Source organism: Acipenser ruthenus, chromosome 28, assembly GCF_902713425.1.
Source record: "Acipenser ruthenus chromosome 28, fAciRut3.2 maternal haplotype, whole genome shotgun sequence".
Classification (NCBI taxonomy): domain Eukaryota; kingdom Metazoa; phylum Chordata; class Actinopteri; order Acipenseriformes; family Acipenseridae; genus Acipenser; species Acipenser ruthenus.
The window spans coordinates 25,391,578-25,404,613 of NC_081216.1; positions in this window are offsets into that span (position 1 = coordinate 25,391,578).

Below are 13,036 nucleotides of genomic sequence, written 5' to 3' on the forward strand. Positions count from 1 at the left end.
TGTTTCATAGTTGTCAAATATTTTCTTTAAATGTGTAATTGTATTGTGATACTGTGTACTGTGATATTTTGTAACAATTGTAAGTCGCCCTAGATAAGGGCACCTGCTAAGAAAATAATAATAATAATAATAATAATAATAATAATAATAATAATAATAATAATAATAATAATAATAATAATAATGGAAAATCATAATGATGAATTCCTCTTGTCTACCCTTTCACAAAACTTTTGGAATGTATATATTGTGAATAGTTTGTGTTTGGTATTTCTAATATTAAAAAATAAAAACACTATAGTTCACTTTTTAGACTGAGGCTATTTTCCTGACTGCTCTGGTTATAACCACCTGACCAGTGTGGTTGTTCACTTCAGAAACTGGGCATATATAACGACTTCAATAATGTGCAGAAAGGTTATATTGACTTAAAACAGCGCTGGAAAAAACTGCATGGTCACGGCTAGTGCGCAGTGGTACTGTGAAACAATTCGATATATTTTTTGCAACCCCAATTCATTTCTAGGAAGGATCAACTCAAGGTTAAACTGGAGGTAGAGAATGAAAAAGGTCTTTCCTCATATGGGAAGTAACTAGACTCGACCATAAGCACGCGGACCCTTTTTCCTGGGCAACTGCAGTAATTATCAACAACAAATTACGTTTTTATATCGTGACATTCTCGTGTAAAACTACTGAACGCCCACACACACGTTTAAGCGTGTTTCTGCAGTTTTCTAGGCTTACCTGGGTAGTGTGGTAGGTTCAGAATTCTCCAAATTATTTAAAATAGTAGCGAAACATACAGCTAAGACACTGACAATGCCAACTGCAATGCTAGTACAGTTGCATGCAGATAGTACCACAACACATAGCAAATGAGATGTTTAAAACAGTACAGTAACAAGTCTGCTGTGTTGACGTGCTCGTCTTCGAATCCTTTCTGGTTACTACGCCACGGTTACACAGCTGTAGTGCACAACTGCAAACCGCACCCGCTTTTTAGTTGTCATTTTTTAATTGTCCGGCAGAGGGCACATTGAGTTTAGAAGGGGCTCTGCAGTTCCAGTAGATACATTACTGATTACTTTAAAAGCCTTGGTTAGAACTTTTTCAATGGTGACTAATTTCCTGCTGTTTTGATTAAAAAAAAAAAAAAATCATAACTTGCTAGATCTTATATAAAAGTGGCGATAGCATAACCATAAGACGTGGTGGGAAATATTTGATTCCTACGATATAAATGCTGAACAGTTCCCCTTATTAACAGTGTAACTGATTGTCACTGTTGATTTCCAACGCCTGTTTCTCAGAACTCATACTGTAACAGCAGCCTGATTTACAACCCCTCTATGTGTTATTTCTATTGTGTTTTTCCAAGTCCCAGACATATCTGAAAACCCTATCATGCTTGCATTGTCATTCCCCATCACCATGGCTTGACAGCAAGCTGCTTCAGTCCACTAGCTGGCCTCACTGCCCTCTATGTGTGACCAGGAGATGGGTGGATAATCTTGGGTACAAATTGGTGTAAAATGTATGAAGATCTTTTCATTGGGGCGCTGATACAGTGACTAGCTCCCGGTGATCACATTATCTAGTTTTGAGATATTATATTATTATTTGTTTATTTAGCAGACGCCTTTATCCAAGGCGACTTACAGAGAGTCGGGTGTGTGAACTATGCATCAGCTGCAGAGTTACTTACAACTACGTCTCACCCGAAAGACGGAGCACAAGGAGGTTAAGTGACTTGCTCAGGGTCACACAATGAGTCAGTGGCTGAGGTGGGATTTGAACCGGGGACCTCCTGGTTATAAGCCCTTTTCTTTAACCACTGGACCACACAGCCTCTGACTTGATTAAAGATCAGCAACTGGATAATTGAAAATGCATCTTTAGTTTTACAAGATTATTTAATAGGATTGTAACGTGCCTACACATTATCACTGGAGTTGCATGCTGTGTTATCTAACTATGTATATATATATATATATATATATATATATATATATATATATATATATATATATATATATATATATATATATATATGTGTGTGTGTGTGTGTGTGTGTGTGTGTGTGTTTCTGTTTTTCTGCATGACTAAATGTCTCACTGCAACATTCTAGCCCCAATCATCTCTTTATGTAGCATATGATCGCAGTAATTTTGTGTTGCTATTCTGTTGCTTTCATGTAGGTGGCGCCAAAGTCACTACTTTGAGTTCAGATTCACACTACAGCGGCAATACCCCAGAAAACTTGAAATGGTGATTTTAGCCCAGTATTAACATGTAATTATTTGTACTAGGTATAATAATAATAATGATAATAATAATAATAATAAAAACGTCCCATTTATAGTACAGATTATACAGTGGTTCTTCTAAACGTTTACGTTATTTTAGATATTTCTATTCCTGGTAAATCAATACCAGTAACTACGCGCTTTGCTCTGCATTTATGAAAATAATTTTATGAACAAAGCTTTAACTAATCAATTAATAAAACAGTTTTCTTAAAGCCAATTTTGATTAATTAAAAGTTTTAAACTTTGAAATAGATAAACCAGCATTCATGAATAAACAGATTTTTGTTTATCTAATTCTAGTTTTGACTATTTTAGATTTTACCAACGTATATGCCTATTCAGATTTTTGTTTCATTAGGTAGATTTACTCAATATTTATATATTTTAATATTTATTTTAAAGCTCAAAAAATGAAAAACCTGTCACTTTGAATAATTCTTACAAAATCTCAGCACATACAGTTAAAATGTATATATTTTTTAAAGAATAACAAAAGTAAATGTTACTATGTATGACTTAAAACAAGAATAAACGACAACGTGATATAAAACTAATGACATCACCTGCTGTTCTCGTCATGCACCTCCAGCCAATTAAAATCCAGAACCATGATCTTTAGAACTGCAGTAATGGCAGCAGTACTACTTGCTTTGTTATGAAAGGGAAATGTGGACTCATTGTTCTTATCACTAGGTATTAATTGCAACCAGCAGCAGGGAAGGGGATATAGCTGAATTTCTGTCATTTGCACATGTTGATTCATTCATTGTCATTCATTGATTTGTGTCAGAATAAGGTGTTTTATTCTAGAAAAAACGGTTTAATGTGTAATAAATAATCAGATCTCTAGAATTGTTACCCTCTAAAATGTCACATGATTTATTTATAGATTAGTAGTAGTAGTAGTAGTAGTAGTAGTAGTAGTAGTAGTAGTAGTAGTAGTAGTAGTAGTAGTAGTATAAGTAATGTATGTATTTCATGTTTTGATAAAACGGCTGGAAAAATCAAGTAATCAGGTCTGAGAACAGACCTGAGGTGCTCATGTTTACTCTTTGTTGCGCTAAGCACTAACTTCATAGCACTAACTTCAAAATATATGTCAAGCATAGTAGTCAGACACACTACACTGCTACAGGCAGTGCAGTAAAATACTGTCCTTTGGAAATGTCAACGCTTCCTCATCTGAAACTCAACTTTCTGATACAGACTTTAAAAGTGTTACTGATTCAAAACGGGAATGCTAATGATGGCCATTAATGGAGCCTGACAGTACAATCTGTTTATTATTGTGCCCTAAATACAGCCTACTGGTCACATTCACTCTCGCTTTAGGTGATCGGGGCAGATTGGTAGAAATTGGCCCCTCTGGTGAGGTGGCCTGTGCACAGCTGATCCTATTGCAAGGATTAGATTAATTAGAGCCACTCTTTGTCATCAAAAAGAAACTGTCAGAAGGATTTTATTGTTGAATAATATGTAATTAATATGAGCTTTATTCTGGTCATCTGGCACCCAGGCATCTGAAAGGAAGAAAAGAATACATCATTTGACTTGCTTGTTTCTCTGGATGTCATGCTTGCCTGCTTGATTTTGACATTATGAAACCCTATCCTTTCAACGCCCTTCTCTCAAATAAAGCAACCACATACACTGATTGCAATAATAATAATAATAATAATAATAATAATAATAATAATAATAATAATAATACCATGTGATAGGAAGATTTGGATCTATGTAGCATAACACTTTTAAAACAAGTTTCTTGATATCACATCAATAACATGGGAAAGACGTGATGTGGATAACCATACACAATAGGCAGAATTGTTCAGCATAGTATGCAGAATACAAATAATATTGTTTCATTTCTTTGTCTGCTGTGTTGGCTATATACACGTACCAAGCTTTCATGTAAGATAATTACATTTCCTCTATCTTTATATAACAGTCTTTAAGCTCATGCAAGAAACCTGGGGAGAATGCCTGGTTTAGAGAATGCTAATACACATAGTCAAACCCAGCTTTAGGAAATCTCAATCTGCATCTAATGCTAGCAATTAAGCACTATTGAGCCTTCACTGTGGGTTTAATAGATGTTTCCAGCCTGGAACAGTTTAGAACAATCTACTAATTAAAGGTCAAATGTAAAACTGTCTTATAACTGATAATAGAGTGCACATAGGGTCATGGTTACTATGTAAAAATGCCATTCTGCACTATTTGCTAAAGTGTTTGGTACTGGTACTGTTACTGGTCCTGGTCCTGGAAGCTGTAACTCTAGTTTATGTTATAATTGATCTCACCACATAATACATCACATGATTGAATTCTATTTGTGTCCTTGTCATGAGCAGATGATAATATGTTAATAATCTTCCTTAAAGGAAAGTGACATTCTCCAGGCCAAAATTATCTTCTGGGGGGAAAAAAAAGTGAAAGGTATATGTGAGAGTCTGTTTTTTTGTTGTTGTTTTTTTGTGTTTTGTTTTGTTTTCCCTTTGTTCGAAGCTGTGTTTGATTATAGCTGGACATCTTCTCTGTGTCCTAATGTTTGGAAACCTCAATGGGCTCTTAGGCTTGCAATACATTCTTTAAGCCCTGTGTTGCATGTTACAACTAGTCTTTCTAGATTTGTGTGCTTCTGGTTTACATCCTTTATTGTCACCCTTTGAAAGCTTAATGTTAACAATAAAATGCTCAGTACATGTCATAGAATGCATCCAAACTATATTTGAATGTAATCCATCCTTTATTCATTTATGCATGAAAGTTGCAATGCACTCATATATATGAAAAACATGAATAAATATTAACACTTTAGAAAAACTTCTCTGCCTGTGTATAATAACAATATAATAATCAATATTTCTTGTTTAAATTCTAGTGATAAAATGTAAAATAATGCACACGCACAATTTATTTTCAAAACTGTTTTGGTTTAAAGACTGATTCAAGTTAATGTTTTGAGCAATTAAAACTGCATGACGCCTAATTGCCTGTATGTTTAAAGAAAAAACTGATATCCTCCACAGGGATTATAGAGTCAGCTCTGGTAAATTTAGCACACTGTGTCCAAATAAATAGCTTGTGTTATTTTCATCAGTTATCAGACATGTTGAATTCAAGCAAAGCTTGTTTAAAATGTTAATACACAAGTAGACTACCTGTAAATGTGCCATCCAGCTTGCATACATGTGACAATGTGTTATGTGCATGTGAATGGATTAATTATGTTGTACCTTTACATGCAAATCTATAAAGTATGGTAAGTTGCTCTCATTATCATGAGAAGAAGGCATTGCTGTACAGTGAAAAGGACTGCAAATTTAAAACACAACGTTAATTAACCCTAGAATTTTGATTTTTTTTTTTTTTACAGGTTAGGGAGTTGTTTACTTAAATTAGCATACTGAAATAAATTAACTTATAATATGTCATAGAAATCTCAACAACTGAGTTAAATTGAAATATTATTTTTATGAACTTTTTTAAACAGTCAAGTGTTTTTTTGTTTTTTTTTCAAAACAACTTCTATACTGCAGACTCATCCATTTAATCTTATTTAAAACATTTTTCCATAAAAAAATACAGTTAGTCATAATTTCCTTATTCCAAATAGTGGCAAATCTTAAAGAAACTTTGTAAAATTCAATAATAAATGCTTTGACTATAACTCTTTCTCATTTTCTCTTTCTTTTAGTATTTCGAATCATAATTTGCATGCTTTTTTTGCCCTTGGCGTGGTGTAAATCAGACCCATCTGAAACTTTCCCAGGCAAGATCTTGTGGGAAAAAGAAAACCTGTTTTATCTCCTGTTTTTGAGAGAGCCTGAGCAATAACAGAAAGCCTACAAGATGCTATGTGTATCTGGCTTTCTCTCAGACAACTGTTTGCTATTTAAAATCTTCCCATTGTTATGCTGTTTGGGCAGGCTAATGTTTCTTTGGATTGCTAACTTTTACTACCAAACTATTTTAAGCACTGAATTGTAAGTCACATTTATCAGCCTTAGCTGTAGATGTGTTAAATCTGAACCTTTAACCTTTTTCCTCACATAGACTATCCTACAAAACGTTCACTAACAGTGGATGTAGCAGTGACGTTACCTCAGAGCTGAATGACTTGTGAAATAATATTAATAGGGCCTACCAAACAACGTAGAATCGATGGCAGGATTATGACACAGGTTCTATATTTAGTTGGATTTTTGTATCATCCAAATATTTTGTTGAGAAAAGTATTATTTATTTATTTATTTTTATCTCAAGCTGACTTTAAAATTGTCTAAAATGTTTGAAACATTTATAACAGTACCACTTTAACAAGGAGACTTGTAACTGTTATACTGCTACTGTAGGTGACAATCATTTTATATATGTTTTGCTAGCTCAAGTAACAAATAGTTGAACCCTAACGATCAGCCAAGTGATTAGGCAAGTGTATTACCTGTTTTACATTTTCAATCAGTCGCTCAATGTGTAGCACTAGTAGTCATAGTAGACAAGGCCATTTTCACATGCAAATCGTTTTTAGCCACTGTGAAAATGACATGGCAAATAGCATAAACTGCAATCTTTGTAGTGGTAGTAGTTCTCTCTGATACCTGGCACCAACCCAGCAAAAACCCTCAAGAGCTTCATTAAGATGTATCTAAGCAGACTTGGGTCTGGAGTAACTGTAAGGGGTCGTGTCAGACCCACCACAGTACTAAACAGGTCCCCTGCTGGGGCACAAACACTACTACAAATGGCAGAGTTGCGAGTACAATTGCAGTATGAATGGGTCTAAATTAGCCAGCTCCTAATACCAGTTTACTAACACCTGTATTAGTGTTATAGCACTGTGGGGTGGGCTACTGTTGTACAAGTATTAATCCTATAAGCTTTGCATTTGCATATCCCTCATTAGCTGATTAAAACCTGAAGGAGGCTGGTTTCCGCAGCTGGTGGTTCCATTCCAGCACTCACACAGCCTGGGTGGCTATGCAGTGAAGTAATGTTAGTGAATGTGAGGTTTATATGTATGGAAGGGATTAAGAGTGTTAGAATTTGTGTGAACCAACGTGGCCATATTCTCTCCACTGGATCTCAGTAATTGGATGGGAGGAGAAATGGCCGATCCATTAGTTTTGTCTGTTTACTCAGGAGTTGGGTACCAGAGTTTCTGTTTGGCTCCTTACTTTTGTAAAGCAGGGCTGCTTTGTTCAGACCAGCCCTTAGCACCTCTGTATACTTACCAAACTAAGCAGATTCCACTACAAAGAAAATGCCTTGAAGATTTAAGAGACAGTGTTGTAAAAAAAAAAAAAAAAATGCAGCCTAACCTTCAAGTGCTACTTGAGGGCAACCCAATCAGGCCCAGCTCAATCCTAGGATAGAAAGCAGGATATAATTGAAATCTATAAACACCTCTGAAGTCTTTCTTATTTTATTAGTTCTCTATTTTAGGTTCCCAACAAACCTAGCATCAAAAACACCGCAAGCTACTTACAAGAACATTGAAATGTTTCGAATTCAGAATAAGGAGAATGGAATTATTGTAAGGATTTGCTAAACCTGCATAATTTTAATACCAATCCGAAAACCTATTTATTTTATTATTTGTACAGCTGGTGTAACCACTAGGGTATAATTATAGATTACTTTTTACTGAATGCTTTATTTCTAGTTGCAAGTAATGTATCAAGTCCAGCATTTTTCACACAGATAGTGGGGTCTGGTTTAGTAAACCAAGTTGAACCAATTGTCTAGTGTGGCACAACGATATCATGAGAAGTGTCCCTATGTTCCAACAGCTACACTGGAACTGTGGATGTGAACAATATCACTGTACAAGACAGTGTTTATTTAAAATATTAATATATTAATGCTGTCCCAAAACATGTTTCCAGTTTTATTCACAAACGTGTTTTTTTTTTTTATTTAAAAATGAAACAGCAATTTTAAAACTTTTTTTTATATAGGAAATGGTGCATAGTCAGTTGCACACAGTGTTTGTTTTCAAATGCATGCATAACATGTTAGGTTTCTATGATCTTGTAAAAACACATATTTGAGAGGCCAGAGTGATTAAATCAGGGCACAGGAACAAGTACCTACATACCTGCAGTACCTACATACCTGCAGTACCTACGCACAGCGCTGCAAACAGAAACACTGAGTTCTTCATTGGAGGTAAAAACTTGTTTCATCATGTCAGGCTAGAATTCATATAACCATACAGAATATGCAGTATAGTACTGGCGATGTTGTGCATGTTCAATTCACGATCAATACCTGTGACAGGATTTCCTAGGAATATATATAATAAGACTTTCATGAATGATGAATTCCACTTAATACCCAAATGAAGATAAGATGAATTGAGCTTAAAGGTTCATTGGGATTCTTAAGCAGATTTAAACACCATGTGCTATTTATAATGCTTCATAATCTTACAGTCTGCATGCTCTACTCAATACCATTTCACATGCATTCCCAGTTTAAGGTGGGACACTTATGTTATAATCACTTGCAACAGTGGCTATCTGTCCTTGCACAGCCTTTCCACCACGTTAGCTTTGCATTGTGTCATAGTGATGCAAGCTGATGACATCACAGCTGTGCATCAGTTAGGATAGCTTTTAATGCCTTCCATAACCCTCTAATTGAGTGATGTTTGTCATAGCCAGGAAGAACATAAACAGAACCCTCATTAGAAGCTGGTCTGTTGAAGGGTCCACACCTTGACTCCAGCATACTAAACAGCTTTTATTATCTTGTGCAAAATGCAAAAATGATTGGATCCCAAAGGTGTCTTCCAGCACCCCACATTGCTAAGAAGTTGAAGAAAGGGCATATACTGTAACTAGCATTGTTTGTATCTTATAATGCCATTGCTTTTAAGCTTAAACATATTGTTTATTCAGGAATATTCATGGTTAAAACCATAATGCACCATTAATCATGTCTAAGAAATATGACATTAAATCTTCTTTACTACAGTTTTTATTATTATTATTATTATGGTTCAAACAAATACAAAGATATGATATGGCTCTGTTTTGAAGCATTGTTGTTCTGAGTAGTTTTATTATGATATATGATATTATTTTTTGGGCTCACTTAACATTTGCCTCTGCACTTGCCCATACTGTAATGATAGTTAACCTTGTTTAAATGTGTACACTTGGAACAATGATGTCAGAGGTTTCTTAAGAATGAGCACTTATAAACTTGGTCCAAGCTCTTTGTGTAGTTTGTGACAGCTAAAAATGATGAAGGGTTAAATGATGCTGGATCTACTTCTCTGCAATACGATTAAAGCTCCTAACTAGCTGTGATATCTCCTGCTCTGTGGACGACATTTACTGTTGAAGAGCTCCCTGTGATTGATCGTCACTGTATTGATCGCTTAATTTTGCCTTTCTTAACTCATCTTGCACCGTCTGGCGCTGGGTGTCTGAGGTATTGAAGCTGATGGTCCGTCTGTTCATACTGTCATGATCAGTTATTTGTGTGAAGAACAGAGGAAGCAGGTGGTGTGACTATGCAAGGCCTTGTTAGAATAGAGCCTCTGCTGCTCTGTTCCGTCCCACATTGCCAGCAATCCACACCATCCCAACTGTTCCAAATTAAAAACCAGCACACCAAGCCATTGTTAACTAAAGACATTTACAAACCAAAAGAGATACATTATCTCTCACCCGTTTTCTGAAAGATTTATGTCTTTTACAAAAGATTTATTTTAAAAAAAATCTGTTTTTCATTCTTTTCAATAAAATGCATCCCCCCCCACAACACAAAAGATTCTTAACTATCCATTCGTGTTAACAGAGTATATGTTTTTATATGAAATAAAGGTGAGATTGATGTACAATTAGCTTAAAAAGTGGGAGTGAATGATGAAGAATTGGGAAGGGTATAACACTGCTCAAGCGGTCTCTCATTTTCATATTCTACCAATTAATAATAGCCATAACACAGATATTTGCAAACTTTTACTATTTTCTGCAGTAAATTTGCCAAAAAAAAAAGAAAAAAAAACACACACACAAATGAATATAGTGATATTTGTTTAATCTACGATTGTATATAGTTTTGTCAAAAATAAAACCAGTTCTAGTACTACAAAAATCAATACAAAATATAGTACATCCTTTTCTTAAATTTAGCAGTTGTCAGAAAGTTTTTTAGATTAAAATTACAATGTAAAAAAAAAAAAAATGAAAGAATAAAGAATGATATAATTTTAATGCTTTTTTTTTCTTTTTTTAATCTGAAATGCCGATTAGGTTGCTAATCCGAATAGCGTCATTTATTATTATAATTTGTATTATTTATTTTATTTTGATTTTAACTTGCGCTTTTTCTCTCAAAGACTCATACAGAGACTCTCTCTTGACAAAAGATGCTTTCATGGAGAAGCAGCCTAGTGATGGCCAAAGGTTAAACAGGTCTTCCCACCATGATAAATCACTGGTTAATGAGGCTGCTATTGTCCCTCATTGTTGCTACTCACTTTTCGACTGTTACCTTCTGGTTGTAAAGCTGACACAGCTAATGAACTGTCCTCTTTGAACTTCTTCACAATATTGACTGGTTGCACACAGCAGATGTTCCTGACTGAAGAACTACCCAATGTACATTAGGTTAACAAAGAGGGAGCAAAAACGCATCGGAGAGCTTAGTATTGAGAACTCTCTTTAAAAAGAGTAAACAATTCAATTACTCTTAAAGCCAGACACCTCACCTCAACAGTCAAAATGTTTAAATAAATGGTGGCACATAACTAGAAAAAAGTATTTGTAATACGTAATGCTGGGCATAAATAAGGGTTTAATTGATATGCACTTACCCGTTTTATTCAGTTACATGTTAAACAACAATCAATAGGTATGTAACTACATAGTTGTCCTAAATATTTTCTGGAAGTAATTGCATAATGATTAAATTACTATTTAAGCCATGCAAAATAATGTGCTGCCAATATAGTGCAATCCAATTAAAGAACCGATCTTACTGGATTGGCATTTTACTGAAGGAATTTAACATTGGGATATAGCATACAGTTTACTACCAGTCCCTGTAGGCAGCTATGTAGCTATTAATGCAGTGGTTTTCAAACTGAAGAAACAGGATTTAGGGTCAGAGGGGTGTTAGTAGGCGGTTATGGACGTTGGCTGCTTCTTTTTATGAAGGACGCTGAATTATGGTCAAGTGCAAACAATATTTTCTCAAGCTCTATCACATAATGCTTTCGGACCAATCAATACATGCTCTCCACAAAACTCAACAGCCCATAAAATCCACACGCAGGGCAGCTAGTGCAAACAAGCAAACTGACGGAGGTGAATGCGCATGCTGGCTGCTCTCCTGGGTAATCCTTGAAGACTAAAGAAATACAGGTGACTTTTTTGGATGGTTGTGTTATCAGAGTACAAACTCTATCCATGTGTTACAACCTTCACTGGTTGCATTAAACAAGCAGTGAAATAGTAAACACGAAGTAATAGCAGTTAGAGAAGTATTGAGGGTGAATTTATTACCCTGCATAAGTATTTGCTGGAATCATTTACTGTTATTGATTAAGGACTGAAGAAAATACATCTAAAATCCATCCTCTATTTCCAATATTACAATTTAAAAAAGAATCCATCAATTATACAGTACCTTGCACAATGGGACATCCCAGTTCTTTCCAAAACAAACATAACCCCCAAGGATAATATTGTATTTTTCCTTTTATGTTAATGGAAGAGAAGACAGAAGAATTCCACCTGGGAGGAATGCTATGGAACCCAAGGCATTGACTGCCATATAAATACAACAGTAATCTAAGAATTCCCTGAAAAGGTATCAATAATTGAATTGTCCAGGAACTGGTATCCAGTACAGTAAATGGTATATAATGTATCTATTACTGGAGTTGCTGATTGGATAAAGTGTTTCTTATTAAAGATCACTTACAAAAAGAAAGTCAGGTTTAATTATGCCATGGCCCAATGTTTTCAGTTGAACCATGTTTTATTCTAGCATTAATTAAAATAGAGAGAGAAACATGGGCTTTGTCACACAGACAAATTATTAATCTTCTTAACTTTCAAATAGCGCTTCTTTCCATAGATTGAAGCAAACATATAATACCTAGAAACCATCACTATTCTCACATGGATGAAGGCCACTTCTCTTCTCATAAGCTGTTGAATCTCATCATGACGACATGGCTTCACCTATTTATTTATTGCTTCATTTCACAAGCCCAGTTTTTATCTGAATAACATCAGTGCAACCTTGTTGGATATAATACTTGTACCACAATATTGGGATTAAAATAGAGCCCCATGACTTTTCTCCCAATTATAATTGCATGGACTTTTATTTCCCACTCTCTCACTGTCACCGTGTCTCTTTGGGGTCAGTAGCATGCTGAGTTTTTAAGGGCTTATACTGCTGGTGGCAACCACCTGAGCAGCTAACTCTCATCCCCATCACTATTGCTGTCCAACCCTGTTAGGACGGGAGGCTGGTAGCAGTGGTAGTAATTTCAGTGTTCGTTTGATCTCTTTAACAGCTTTAAAGAAGATGATGGTCTCATCAGTTTGCTAGAGTCCAATAGATTCAGCCTGTGGTTGCCATTGATGTCCGCCATCTTGGCTAACAATGATCTTGCCAGTGAAGCTCTTTAAGGAAACTGGTGTAGCGGTTTATCATCCAATTACTTTTTATTCTATCTGACTGAC